The sequence below is a fragment of the Hyperolius riggenbachi genome, chromosome 7 (genome assembly GCF_040937935.1).
Source record: "Hyperolius riggenbachi isolate aHypRig1 chromosome 7, aHypRig1.pri, whole genome shotgun sequence".
Taxonomy (NCBI): domain Eukaryota; kingdom Metazoa; phylum Chordata; class Amphibia; order Anura; family Hyperoliidae; genus Hyperolius; species Hyperolius riggenbachi.
In genome coordinates this window covers 17,795,700-17,809,141 of record NC_090652.1, presented here as the reverse complement: position 1 = coordinate 17,809,141, position 13,442 = coordinate 17,795,700, and the positions used below count along the sequence as shown (strand labels likewise).

Below are 13,442 nucleotides of genomic sequence, written 5' to 3'. Positions count from 1 at the left end.
ACGCTTGACCCTTTTTATCTCTTTCCTGCTCTCAGAAGCCATTTTCTGCTAGGAATGTGTTTTATAGTGGTAATTTCTTATCAGTGAGGGTCACACTGTAGTCACTTCCTGTCTGAGTCAGGACTGAGTCAGTCACTTACATACCTGATGTTTAACTCTTTCAGGCAGAGAAAGAAAAAAAGAAACACAGCATAGGTATTTGTGTGCTAGGCACTGTACATGCACATGTCTATCTCATCATGTCACATGTTACCTTGGGTATCCTTTAACCTCTTACAGTTTACACTTACTTAGGCTTACACCCCTCCTAGTGACCAGACAATTTTTTACACTTCAGGCCAGTGGTCCTCAAACTAAGGCCCGCGGGCCGAATGCGGCCCCCTGAGACTTTTTTTACCCGCCCCCCACATACAATATGTATTACTTAGAGATGGTGCTTTCTGCAATACCTAAGCTCAATGTAATATCTTTCTACTTTATTGTATCTATACTCCAGTCCCCCAGCAGTCTGAAGTATGTTGTCCCGGCCCTTGACCGAAAATGTTTGGGGACCCCTGCTTCAGGCCATTGCAGCTTTAGGGCCCATTTCCACTATCGCGAATTTGCATGCGTTTTTCGCATGCAAATTTGCATAGCAATACAAGTGAATGGGACTGTTTCCACTTGTCAGGATTCCTTTGCGTTTTTCTGTGCAGAAAAAAATTCGCACGGCAGAGCCATCAGAATTCGCATGCCGCTATGCGAATCGCATACAATGTATTTAATAGGAAATTCGCATGCGGTTTGGGTATGCGAATTTTCAACAATGGAAAATCACACCGGCACTGCCATGGTTAAATTTGCATACATCGTCATCCATGCGAATTCGCATGAAAATTCGCATAGAACCGCATGCGAAATTCGCATCCGCATGCGAATTTTTACCGAGACGATTCCCACCGCACAAGTGGGAATGCAGCCTTAAGGCCTTGCTGCAGGGCCTTACAACTGTGCACACAAATGAACCCCCCCTTTTCTGCCCACCAACAGAGCTTTCTGTTGGTGGGCTCTGATCGCTGCTGTAGGCTATTGGTTTGTGTTTGTTTTTTTTGTTTGTTTTTTTTATAAATATATGTATTGTATATATATATATATATATATATATATATATATATATATATATATATAAATTATAGTACTTTCTTATTTATTTTATTATTCCCCTCCCTCCCCCCGGCAACCAATCCCAGCGATTGGTTCTCATAGACATCAGCCTATGAGAGCAGATTCCTCTTTGAGTCTCCCAGGGGGACAGCCGAGTGTCACAGTGCCTTAGATCGCAGCGCTGTACAATGTAAATAGACGGCGATCACCACTGACAGACCGATGATGGAGTTCCGCTCCATCATTTCAGCAGGGATTTGTGTGAATCGGCACATGCGATCCGCAGCAAAACACGCTGCCAGGACTTCACGCCAATAGGCGTTGAGAGGTCCTGGGGGAGCCACCTCGTTCACGCCAATTGGCGTGGAGCGGTCGGCAAGAGGTTAACACAAACCCCCACTTCCATCTAAAGCTAACACTATCACTACTGATGTGGGGTTCAGCAACATAAAAGCTGATTCTCATGTTCCTGATACCTTACCCCCCGCCACTACTCTCTTTGCCCTCTGCCACCATGTATGCCGCCATTTTGGTGGTGCCCGGCACTTCATCGACATTAGACAATCCAAATTGACCAAATTTGCCGGTTGGCCTGAATCCTTCACTCCTCTGGAGAGGTCTGTTTGCATGAATTTTAGGACTTGCATTTTGCAATGCAATGGAATAACTTTCATGTCAGGCAAAAGATTTTGGCCCTCTAATAACATAATTAATATGTTTGACACATAAAAAACAAACAAACTACAAATGTCCCCCACAGTGTAATTATTTTATCATTTTACCAACAGCCTGTTCTTTTGACTCTCACATCTGCAAACAGCTAATTCATGCAGCCAAGTAAACGAGGGCTCTTCACAATAACAATCACTGTTTATTCTAAAAACCCCTCCAAGAAAAATGCCACCTTGGAAATGGTTGTTATGGCAACGCAGATGATTTTCCTATAACTCTGTATTTTTATGCATAATATCCAGTAACTCGCGGTGCTAATTATAGGTGTGCCAAACAATTAACACTATTTTATGCTTTTTTGGTTTCAGATCTGACGCCCTCAAATAGAATGTTTTCTATATTGGCTGCTGTCGTGGTGGTGACAGTATTGGCAGCTATCATTTATCGAATTAGGAAAAGGAAACAACGTAAGTAACTAGTGGGCAGTATGGGGGCTGAGTGGGTAGCAGCACTAGTGTCCCAAGTTTGAATCTCGCTGAGGAATCTGCATGGAGTTTGTATGTTTTGTTTTTCCAAACCCTCCAGTTTCCTCCCAAATTTAAAAAAAAAGTGGTAGATCAACTGGCTTCCCCAAAACAAATAGCCGTAGAGAAAGGTAGGAATATTAGGCTGAAGCTAAGCAAACACATGCAATGACTGTCACCCATCAGGAATCCCTTCAGTGACAAATCTAGGCACGGTGCAGTACAGGCGCATCACTCTTTAGGCTAGCGATGCAGCGTACATTTGAATTAGCCGCTTGTTGAATTGGGCGCGCTTATCATGTTTGTTATATAGCGGCTATATGTGTATGTTTGTTTTAGCTATTTATCGGTTATGTCAATGGAATGGTGGGGGGAGCCTGAGCAGCAGCCGCAGGGAGGGCAGCCCTACCTCTTCCTTCCTATATAGCGGCTATGTGCGTATGTCAATTTTCCGAAATATAAGGTAATTTTGCGAAATATGTATTTTTTTTTATGTCGCTGTAAAATGGGGAGGGGGGGGAGCCGCAGGGAGGGCAGCCCGACCTCTCCCTCCCCTTCTCTCCCCGCGCCGCCCTCTGTGCTCCCATCTCGGAGTAATGCGCACATGGAAGCGATGTGATTACCTACCTCGCCTCCAATTGCCGCTCACTAGCCGCCGGTCTTCTCCTCTCTGCATAGCCGCTGTACACACGCTGTGTACAGCGGCTATGCAGAAAGGAGAAGACCGGCGGCGAGTAAGGTGCAATTGGAGGCGAGGTAGGTAATCACATCGCTTCCATGTGCGCATTACTCCGAGATGGGAGCACGGAGGGCGGCGCGGGGAGAGAAGGGGAGGGAGAGGTCGGGCTGCCCTCCCTGCAGACGCTGACATGAATGGGAGCGGGATGGAAAAAAAAATTAGAAGAAATAATGCAGATTCACAGGCGCTGACATGAGTGAGAGCAGGACGCTAACATGAGATAGCAGATAGCCAGCCTTAGCAGGTAATAACCGTTTATTAACCGTTAATTTACATTGCGCCCATACTATGCACTCTGCGCCGGCAAGAAATGACATAGCCGAAAATTGCATTTAAAGAATAGCCGCGCCTAATTCATGCAGCGCTTTAATCACCGTGTTCGAGCGATGCATTCTGTTGCTATGAAAGGGGGGCGAAGGGACAATGAACAAAACATAATGGAGCAGGTGGGGTGAGCAAAAAACAACATTGACCATAAAATCAATAACATGCGCTGAAGAGCAAAAATTATTTCACTATTTATTCAAATTATAAAATCTTTACAATACAAAACACCAATTCTAGCTAGCTGAGAACATACATCACTCTTTCCATCCAAACATTCACACCATAGAAGGGCCCCTCTATCCAATCTTATTCCACCAATATTGTAGCCTTCTCAAAAAACTAACAATTCAAAAAAGGGGACAAATGTTCCATATAGACCCTCTCTCCCTGGGTCTGATCAAAATAGTTTCCTCAAAAGTTCCTTTCACCTTGATCTTCGCTTAAAGAGACACTGAAGCGAGAATAAATCTCACTTCAGAGCTTATATTCAGCAGGGGCATGTGTACCCCTGCTAAAACGCAGCTATCCCGCAGCTGAACGGGGGTCCCTTACCTCTCAAATCCCCCCCAACTTGGTCGTAGATTTTGCTGCTGTTGAGGCAGGGCTAACGGCTGCAGCCCTGCCTCTCAGCGCCATCTATCAGCGGCGCATCACCGCCTCTCCCCCCGCCCCTCTCAGCGAAGGAAGGCTGAGAGGGGCGGGGGAGAGGCGGAGATACGCGCTAAAAGACGCGCATGGAGGCAGGACTGCGGCCATTAGCCCTGCCTCACCAGGAAGAGATCCCCGGGACTCCACGAGGGGATTTGGGAGGTAAGGGACCCCAGTTTAGCCGCGTGATAGCGGCGGTTTAGCAATGGCACACATGCCCCTGCTGAATATAAGAGTTGAAGCGAGTTTTATTCTCGCTTTAGACTCTCTTTAAGGATCCACGTTTTTATCACATAAAGACTCACGTGTCCTTTGATATGAATGGTCAGCGTCCGCCTCTCATGAGGGTGTAGTTGTACACTTGGATTCCCCTGCTCTGACCTTCCCTGCTCATACAGGGAGCCTCTTTAGCAACAATCTGCCCGCTGCCTCTCTCAGCGTCTCTGAGATTATTCTAGTAGTAGTAGGCTGCATAAGCGCGCAGCAGCCGCTTGTAAACAAAGGTCCAGAGGCTGTGTGGTGACGTCACCCAACTTGATACGCTAGCCGGATCAGCTGAGCGGAGGTCTGAGTCTATCAGACGGAACCTACGTATGCCGCCGGAATAATCTCAGAGACGCTGAGAGAGGCAGCGGGCAGATTGTTGCTAAAGAGGCTCCCTGTATGAGCAGGGAAGTTCAGAGTGGGGGAATCCAAGTGTATGATTACACCCTCATGAGAGGCGGACGCTGACCATTCATATCAAGGGACACGTGAGCCTTTATGTGATAAAAACGTGGATCCTTAAGCGAAGATCAAGGTGCTTATTGTGAAAGGAACTTTTAACCTCCTTAGCGGTCCATTACCGCCGGAGGGCGCCGCTCAGGCCCCGCTGGGTCGATTTTGCTAGCTGCGTGGGGGATTCGATCGCCGCTACCCGACGTGAAAGGAGCCCCCCCCCCCCCGCATACCCCGTGCGCAGCCTGGCCAATCAGTGCCAGGCAGCACTGCGGGGTGGATCGGGACTCCAGGACTCTGACGTCATCACGATCGTCGGCATGGCGACGGGGGAAGCCCTAAAGGAACGGGATTTCCGGACGGGCTAATGCGCCGGCGGCGATCGAAGTGTAGGGAGGGACGCCGCAGGGAGGGGGGAATCATGTAGCTAGCGCTAGGTTAGCTACATGATAAAAAAAAAAAAGCAAAAAATAGTGCTGCGCTGTCACCCTGGCGATGTTAATAAAATGCCAGGGTGGTGGAAACTATTTTGATCAGACCCAGGGAGAGAGGGTCTATATGGAACATTTGTCCCCTTTTTTGGATTGTTAGTTTTTTGAGAAGGCTACAATATTGGTGGAATAAGATTGGATAGAGGGGCCCTTCTATGGTGTGAATGTTTGGATGGAAAGAGTGATGTATGTGCTCAGCTAGCTAGAATTGGTGTTTTGTATTTTAAAGATTTTATAATTTGAATAAATAGTGAAATAATTTTTGCTCTTCAGCGCATGTTATTGATTTTATGGTTTATGATTTGTAACTTTGGGGGTTAAAGGGATTCCCTCATATAACGTGCAGCTTATTAGATATATCACCTAGCGCTAATTGTGACATTTTTACAAAAAATAACATTGTGACTGGTCGTGCCCGGGTGTTGTTGAGGGGCCAACATGCTAGAGCCTTAACCTTCTGGGGGCCGCTGAGCATAAATCCTACGCCGCACTTGTGGTTGTGTAAGCCCGATGCAGCGTAGGATTTATGCCATTTCTGCTCCCGACGCGATCATGCACACCTGAGAGGGGAGATGAAGCTGTCATATGACAGCTGACATCTCCCCTCAGTGATCAGCAGCCATCACGATTGGCTCCTGATCACGTGATCACTAGGATCGCCGGCAGATCCCCATGTATCCCCTCCTACACCTTGCTATGTTGTGGTGCACAGCTCAGTCATTGAGGTATCTTCAGTAATAGTAGAAGCCAAGCTGTGAAGAGAACTCTGCTTTGCTATGTAAGCACACCTTTTGTCCACCAGTATTCTGATTGTCCTCAGAGCCTCAACACAGGCTCATTCTTTTTTGTATGCATTAACTTCAACACCAAATCCAAGCTCCTATACAACCCCCTACCACTGCCTTCTATGTGCACTCTGTAGACCAGCAAGTAAGTTGCAACGAATTTAAACTGTCTGGTGTTTAACCACTTCAGGACCAGATGTCTCTGACCCCTTAAACCAGAGATGTCCTTTCCCTTTGTAAACAGTGATTACTGTGATTTGCTCACAGTAATCACAAGGTCAGGAACCAATGAAATTGTCTCCTGACCAAGATACAGAGCTTTGCTGTCAGCATGACAGCAGAACGAGTGGCCTACAGTGACAAGAAAGCGGGGCTAACGATAGGAACACGAAATGAGGAAGTTAAAATCTATGCCCTGGTAGGCTTAGGCAGACATAAACAGGGTGTAGATTTCAACTGTGCTGGTCTGAAAGAGGTTAATTAGGTACTTCTTTTGTGTTTATCTTTCAGAGATACCCAAAGTCCAACAGCCAATGCAAATCACATTTAATGAATCGGGAGATGTGGTGGCATCTCTCAGCCTTTTCGACTTTCGCCCAAAAGATATAACGGTGACTTGGAGCTATTCAGCAGGCAAGGATGAGAAGTCATCAGAAGAGGTCAGCGAGAATCCAGATGGTACATTTGCTGTTACTAGCAATTGTATAATTCCTGGACATCTCTTTAAAGAACCACAATTTGGAGTCAAAGTGAAGTGGAACCATCCATCCATGGAGAAGCCAGACTATAGAGAGATATCGGTTCAAGATCCAGGTGAGAACAGAGGTCACATTGCTGAACACACAAGCTTCCATATGACCATGATAGGTCTTCTCTTGAAGATGACTTGCTGCTTTGTAATCTAATTAATAAATAACTGTGACGGATTGCGGAGAAACCGCCGCGCGTTCTGACAGTGAGGCGGCGGAATCCGCGCACAGAGCGGCGGTTTCCACGCAGCAACATGCTTCTGGTTTGTCTGGACCTAGTAGTGCACACAGATGGAGAGCTACGCGCGTGCCCGCCGCAAGACAGGCTCTTTATGCCAATAGGAGAAGGGTCAGCTGATCGAGGCGGTCAGCTGATCCCAGCTCAACAGGTGATTGGTTGATGGGAGCTGGGCGGCGCTGTGGAGCGCTTTACTATATATATCTCTTGCTGTTCAGTTGCTGGTTGTCTGGCGTAGCGAATACCTATGTGTTAGCACTCAGACCTTAGTCAGATCCTTCAGTGTGGTTGAACCAGGTGGACCTGGGAATCCACACTTAGCCAGTTTACTGTGTATCATCTGTGTTATTCCTTAGACCAGTTCCAGGGTGTAGAGACCACGGACCTCACACCCCAGACTAGGAATACTGTGTATCATCTGTGTTATTCCTTAGACCAGTTCCAGGGTGTAGAGACCACGGACCTCACACCCCAGACTAGGAATACTGTGTATCATCTGTGTTATTCCTTAGACCAGTTCCAGGGTGTAGAGACCACGGACCTCACACCCCAGACTAGGAATACTGTGTATCATCTGTGTTATTCCTTAGACCAGTTCCAGGGTGTAGAGACCACGGACCTCACACCCCAGACTAGGGAACCTGTGTTATCATTCTGTTTTACATCAGACTAGTTCCAGGGTGTAGAGACCACGGACCTCACACCCAGACTAGGGAACCTGTGTTATCATTCTGTTATACATCAGACTAGTTCCAGGGTGTAGAGACCACGGACCTCACACCCAGACTAGGGAACTTGTGTTATCGTTCTGTTATATATCAGACTAGTTCCAGGGTGTAGAGACCACGGACCTCACACCCAGACTAGGCATTGTTTGATATCTGTTATGACTTATTGCTTTTCTGACTTTCCCTCTGCTTTCTGATTCGGTACCTTGCATTTCTGATTACCTGTTGCCAAACCCTGCCTGCCTTGGATACCGAATCAGCTTCCTGTCTTTGTACTTTATCTGTCTGTGTGTTGCCGACCCGGCCTGCCCGACCTTTCTGGCTGTCACCCACCCCTTGGGTGTTCAGCCTTCCTGCAGGGGCCCCCTGCTCCTAAGAGGGGGCACTGCTACAAAATCAGTCAGGGTCTCCTTCTCCTAGAGTCCTTGACTGCAGTAGAGTCTGTCTCTACTCATTGGACCACCTGCTACCCCGGTGGTCCAATTACTACTGTTACACCAAACACTTACACGCTTCAGGTGTCCAGAGGTTAGCAATATATCTGTATTATCGGTGATTCTGCAGGTCATCAATAATCGGGTATATATCTGTATTCTTGGCGATACTGCAGATCACCAATAATCAGATTCTCTCTGCGTGCTGACACCAATCGTTACAATGCGTACGTACAAAAAGGGCGCCTGGACAAAAAGGGCGCGGGGTGTAAACGCTAATTAACAATTAATCTTTAATAGCGTTTATAAAAATAGTGTGCTATATTTCGTTTACAAATAATGTTTAACAAATTTATAAATCATTCAAAAATGTTTATGAAATCGGCAATTGTGAAAACTTTAATCTTCCCTGTTTCAAAAGTGAAACTTATAATTACGTTTATTAAAATAACGATAATATATGATTAATTGTTATAATTGTATTTTATTGTGAATAACCTTCATTTATGGTTTGTTCTTATAATAAAATCTGAAAATATTCTTTATAACGATGATATAAATATAACTACGTTCGTAATAAGTGTTGTAAAACATTAGTAAATATTACTAAAATTGTATTAAAACTATACCTAAGCCTACTCTCACACAGAACCCTCCCTGTACCTATCCCTAACGCCTAGACCCCCCTGGTGGTGCCTAAACCTAAGACCCCCCTGGTGGTGCCTAAACCTAAGACCCCCCTGGTGGTGCCTAAACCTAAGACCCCCCTGGTGGTGCCTAAACCTAAGACCCCCTGGTGGTGCCTAAACCTAAGACCCCACTGGTGGTGCTTAAAACTAACCACCCCAAAGCCCTCCCTGTACCTATCCCTAACCCCTAGACCCCCTGTTGGTGCCTAAACCTAAGACCCCCCTGGGGGTGCCTAAACCTAAGACCCCCCTGGTGGTGCCTAAACCTAAGACCCTCCTGGTGGTGCCTAAACCTAAGACCCCCCTGGTGGTGCCTAAGCCTAAGACCCCCCTGGTGATGCCTAACCCTAACCACCCCCCTTAGTCATCGCTTTATTATGTGGATAATAATGTTTTACAAATTGTGACTCCAAAAAATATATTCCAATTTACATTACGTACTGATCGCTTTATTTTGTGAATAATGTTTTAAAAACAGTAAGGGATAAAACTTTAAATAATGTTTTGATTATTTAAATAAGATAAATATGTTTAGTATTTTCATAAACGTTATTCGGCACGGGTGCATTTTATAAACGTAAATCACCACAAGCTCAGTTATAAATCATTAAACATCTCCGGGCGCCGTTTGTAAACTTTATTTAGCTCCGGGCGCCGCTTGTAAACTTTATTTAGCTCCGGGCGCCGTTTGTAAACTTTATTTAGCTCCGGCGCCCTTTTTTCCTGCTCGGCGCCCATTAAACGTTATTTATTATGGGAGTGAATGGCAGCGCCCTTTTTGTCCACTAGCTGCCTGCGCCCTTTTTTCCCAGCTCCTGTTACAATAACCTACTCCATTCCAATAGGATGACCTTACTGCTGTGGAAGGGTCTAGTACAGTGCAGGGCAAACTATGGCCTGTGGGCCGCATTCGACACGCATGCACTGCTCCTCCAGTCTGCCGACAGTCGGCTGAATCCCTCTCCTCCCTCTTCCCTCCCTGCAGAGTTGCGAGCGGGCACTGGGGGGTTTGAAACTCACCTCGCTCACTGATGTCCCATGTAGTATCTCCATGGCAACAGGATGTCACATTAAGTGACATCAGGACGTACCAGCGTATTACACACTGGCTGCTAGTGTGAAATACACTGGCACACCCTGACGTCACGTCATGTGATGTCCTGTTGCCATGAAGATGCAACATGGGACATCGGTGAGTGATGTGAGTTTCAATCCCCCCTGGTGCCCGCTTGCAACTCTGCAGGGAGGGAGTGGGGTTGGAATTTAAGGAATGCGGCGCGCGGTCCACACAATGTAAACTTTGCCCAGGCCTGGTCTAGTACGCATTTTTTTTGCATGCAAACTGTTTTGGAAGCTAACATCCTCTATTGGTGTAAATTCGTAGCACCTATCTCAGATGCAATTGGGTGCATTCGTACCTTTTGAGAGGCTCTGCACACCTGTGAAGAACTATGACAAATTGTTAACGTCCAATTTAAAAGTTATAGGACCAGATTTATCAATAGTGCCTGAGAGAAAATTCTTAGAAGGTTTCTAGAAATCATGCAGAACTGTCTTAGACATTTTAAGAAAGTGCAGTTTCCTTCTTAAAGAGGAACTCCAGTGAAAATAATGTAATAAAAAAAGTGCTTCATTTTTACAATAATTATGTATAAATGATTTAGTCAGTGTTTGCTAATTGTAAAATATTTCCTCTCCCAGATTCACATTCTGACATGTATTACATGGTGACATTGTTACTGTGGGCAGGTTATGTAGCTGTTTCTAGCTGTTCTGGCTGTTAGAGAGAGCTGTAAACAGCCATTTCCTGTCTGTGAACATTGTTACATTGTGGCAGTTTGCCCAGAGTACCGCGGTACTCAGAGCTTCTTGTGGGAGGGGTTTCACCACAATATCAGTCATACAGCGCCCACTGATGGTCTGTTTGTGAAATGCAATAGATTTGTCATGTAAAAGGGGGTATCAGCTACTGATTGGGATAAAGTTAAATTCTTGGTTGGAGTTTCTCTTTAAACTGTTCTGAAACTGGAGGAGATATGAAGGGTTCTCAGAATAAGTGCAGTCTATAAGAGAATCCTCTGAATGAGGTAAGATGTACTGTGGCAGCTTTAACACAGGAAAAGATGACTCACAATAGTATTTTAATGGGAAAACAGCAGCAGTTAGAGCTAGTTCGCACTAGGTCCAGAAACATATCCATGGCTCCGTTTTTAAAACCTGATCAAAACCGGAGCCGCGGATAGCAATGTTAAAAATAGCAGCCATCTTCACCCAAACAAAAAACGAATCCATCTTCTTTTGCTGGGACCCGTTTTTAAATCTGTCCCAGAAGGTCCGGATCTGCTGCATTTTCACGCAACCGATCTGGAACCTGATACACACAGGGGTAGTGGCAGACCATAGGAAAATGGATCCCCCTCTACACAGGCAGATTTGGACACAGAAACTGATCCGTTTCTGTGTCACAGCCTGTGGGGAGAGAGGGGGCCGCCATGCTGGAGGGGTATAGCAGGCAGGACGGGGTAGCAGCATTCAGCGGGGACGCCCCCCTCACCTAGGTCCCCCGTCCCCGCTACCCCCTCCAGCGAAATGCCGCAAAAATGTAATCTTCCTCCGCTCTCCGCGTCACTGCCTGCAATGCCGCCCTCCGTAGTATAGAGGGCGGCATTGCAGGCAGTGACGCGGAGGAAGTAATAGGAGAAGGAGGTAAGCTCCCTGCTCGCCACTGCTATACTTAACATTTTTGCGGCATGTAGCTGGAGGGGGTAGCGGGGACGGGGGACCTAGGTGTGGGGGGGAAGACGTCCCCCCTCCCCGCTGACTGCTGCCACCCCCATCCTGGCTGCTACCCCCTCGGACAAAAAAACAAACACAACGCAAACGTATCAAAAACTTAAGCTGCAAAAAGGCAGCATTGATCCGATTGTGTTCCCTTGGCTAGGATCACGGACTCCGTCCTGCAACCGTGCCTAGTGTGGACCTAGCCTTAGGGTTGGATGGATTGAATGATGTCAACCAATCCAGATACTCCTGCTTTATAAAGAAAATATCTCACAGTATAGCAGAAAATATCTCATAGTATAGCTGCTGTCTGGGCTTTACAAGGAAGACATGTGACTGGGAAGACATTATTCCCCATGACTTTAATTCAGTCGTGGGGAATAAAACAACACATACGGATATGAAAGCAATTCAGCTCAGCGCTTACAGATTGATAAGACAAATATAAGCACCCTTGGGTGCAAGCAAGACCGGCGCTCACAAGTTAAAAACAAGTATAAGCACCCTCGGGTGCAAATAAAACCAGTTCCGCTTCTTATAAATAATCAGCTGGCAAGACCACCAGCAATATCTTTGTATCAATGTCACACAAGCTGAGGCGCTGCAGAATACACCAGGTTACACTGGCAAATAGTCCAAAATAGAAGTTGTCACTGCGCTCTCCCTTTAAAGCATACATATGTCAATCGGCAAATGCAGTCCCATTACGGGTACAGACTCACCAGATCCAGAGGTCTGTTAGACCAAGGCTTGCATTCGGGGGGGGGGTTGGTCTTGAGCCGTGATATTTCACGGATCTTACTACACCCCCCTCCATGAAGGTTTCAATTTCTCAATGCCACACATTTTTAATTTGACTAAGCTTAAATTATGTTTTTTCAAAAAGTGTCTAGGTACACTGTGATTACTGTGTCCCTTCTCAATCTTGTATTTATGTTCTCCCAGCCGGGCTTGTAGTTCTCTGCCCGTACGTCCTACATACTGCATACCACATCTGCAGCTTAGACAGTAGACTACATACCTCCTGTTACAAGTTACAAATCCTTTAATTCTAAAGCTCCGCCCATTGCTAAAAGAGCTCAATCCAGCTTGGCATGGGCCACAAGTTCTACAAGGTTAGAACCCATCCCACTGCCATGGCTTTTTAGTAAGCACAGGCGGGTTCACACAACTAGGTACTAATAATGATTTTAAGTTATTGGCCCTGCTATATACAAATTTGGATCTATGGGGGACTACTGGGCCTAATTTGGCATCTGAACTCAGTGATAAACTGGAAGTCTATACCAGTATTATCCCTTATTTTTTTTCTGAAACATTTGTTCTCTTGGTAGCTGTGCTACCCTTTTTCTTTCTCCCTGTATGTATTCATAATTATACCCTCGATCAAGGAACCTTTGTTCCAGTATTTCTGATTGTTCCCAATAGTCCTGTTGATGAGAACAATTTCTCCTAATTCTTAGGAATTGGCTCCTGGGGACCGACTTAACCCAATTCGGGTGATGGCAACTGTCGGTACCTATGTAGCCGTTCCTATCTGTATCTTTAAAGAAAGTACGTGTCCACAACCAGGTGGTACCTTTATTAATTTCCAAGTCGAAGAAGTGCACCTTCGATGTATCACATTCCATATTCAATTCAATATTCAAATCATTATTAGTCAGATGATCTATATACTTTTTGAGTTCATCCTCAGTAGAGTCCCAGACCAATACCAGATCATCTATATATCTGGCCCATTTCTTGACTGCGATGGGGGTGGGGCTCGCCACACCCC

The 13,442-nt window shown here is 46.0% G+C and overlaps 1 pseudogene; it reads left to right on the top strand.

The window, feature by feature from the left end:
• LOC137525930 (uncharacterized) overlaps nucleotides 1-13,442 on the top strand; it is a 64,170-nt pseudogene that overhangs the window by 35,729 nt on the left and 14,999 nt on the right.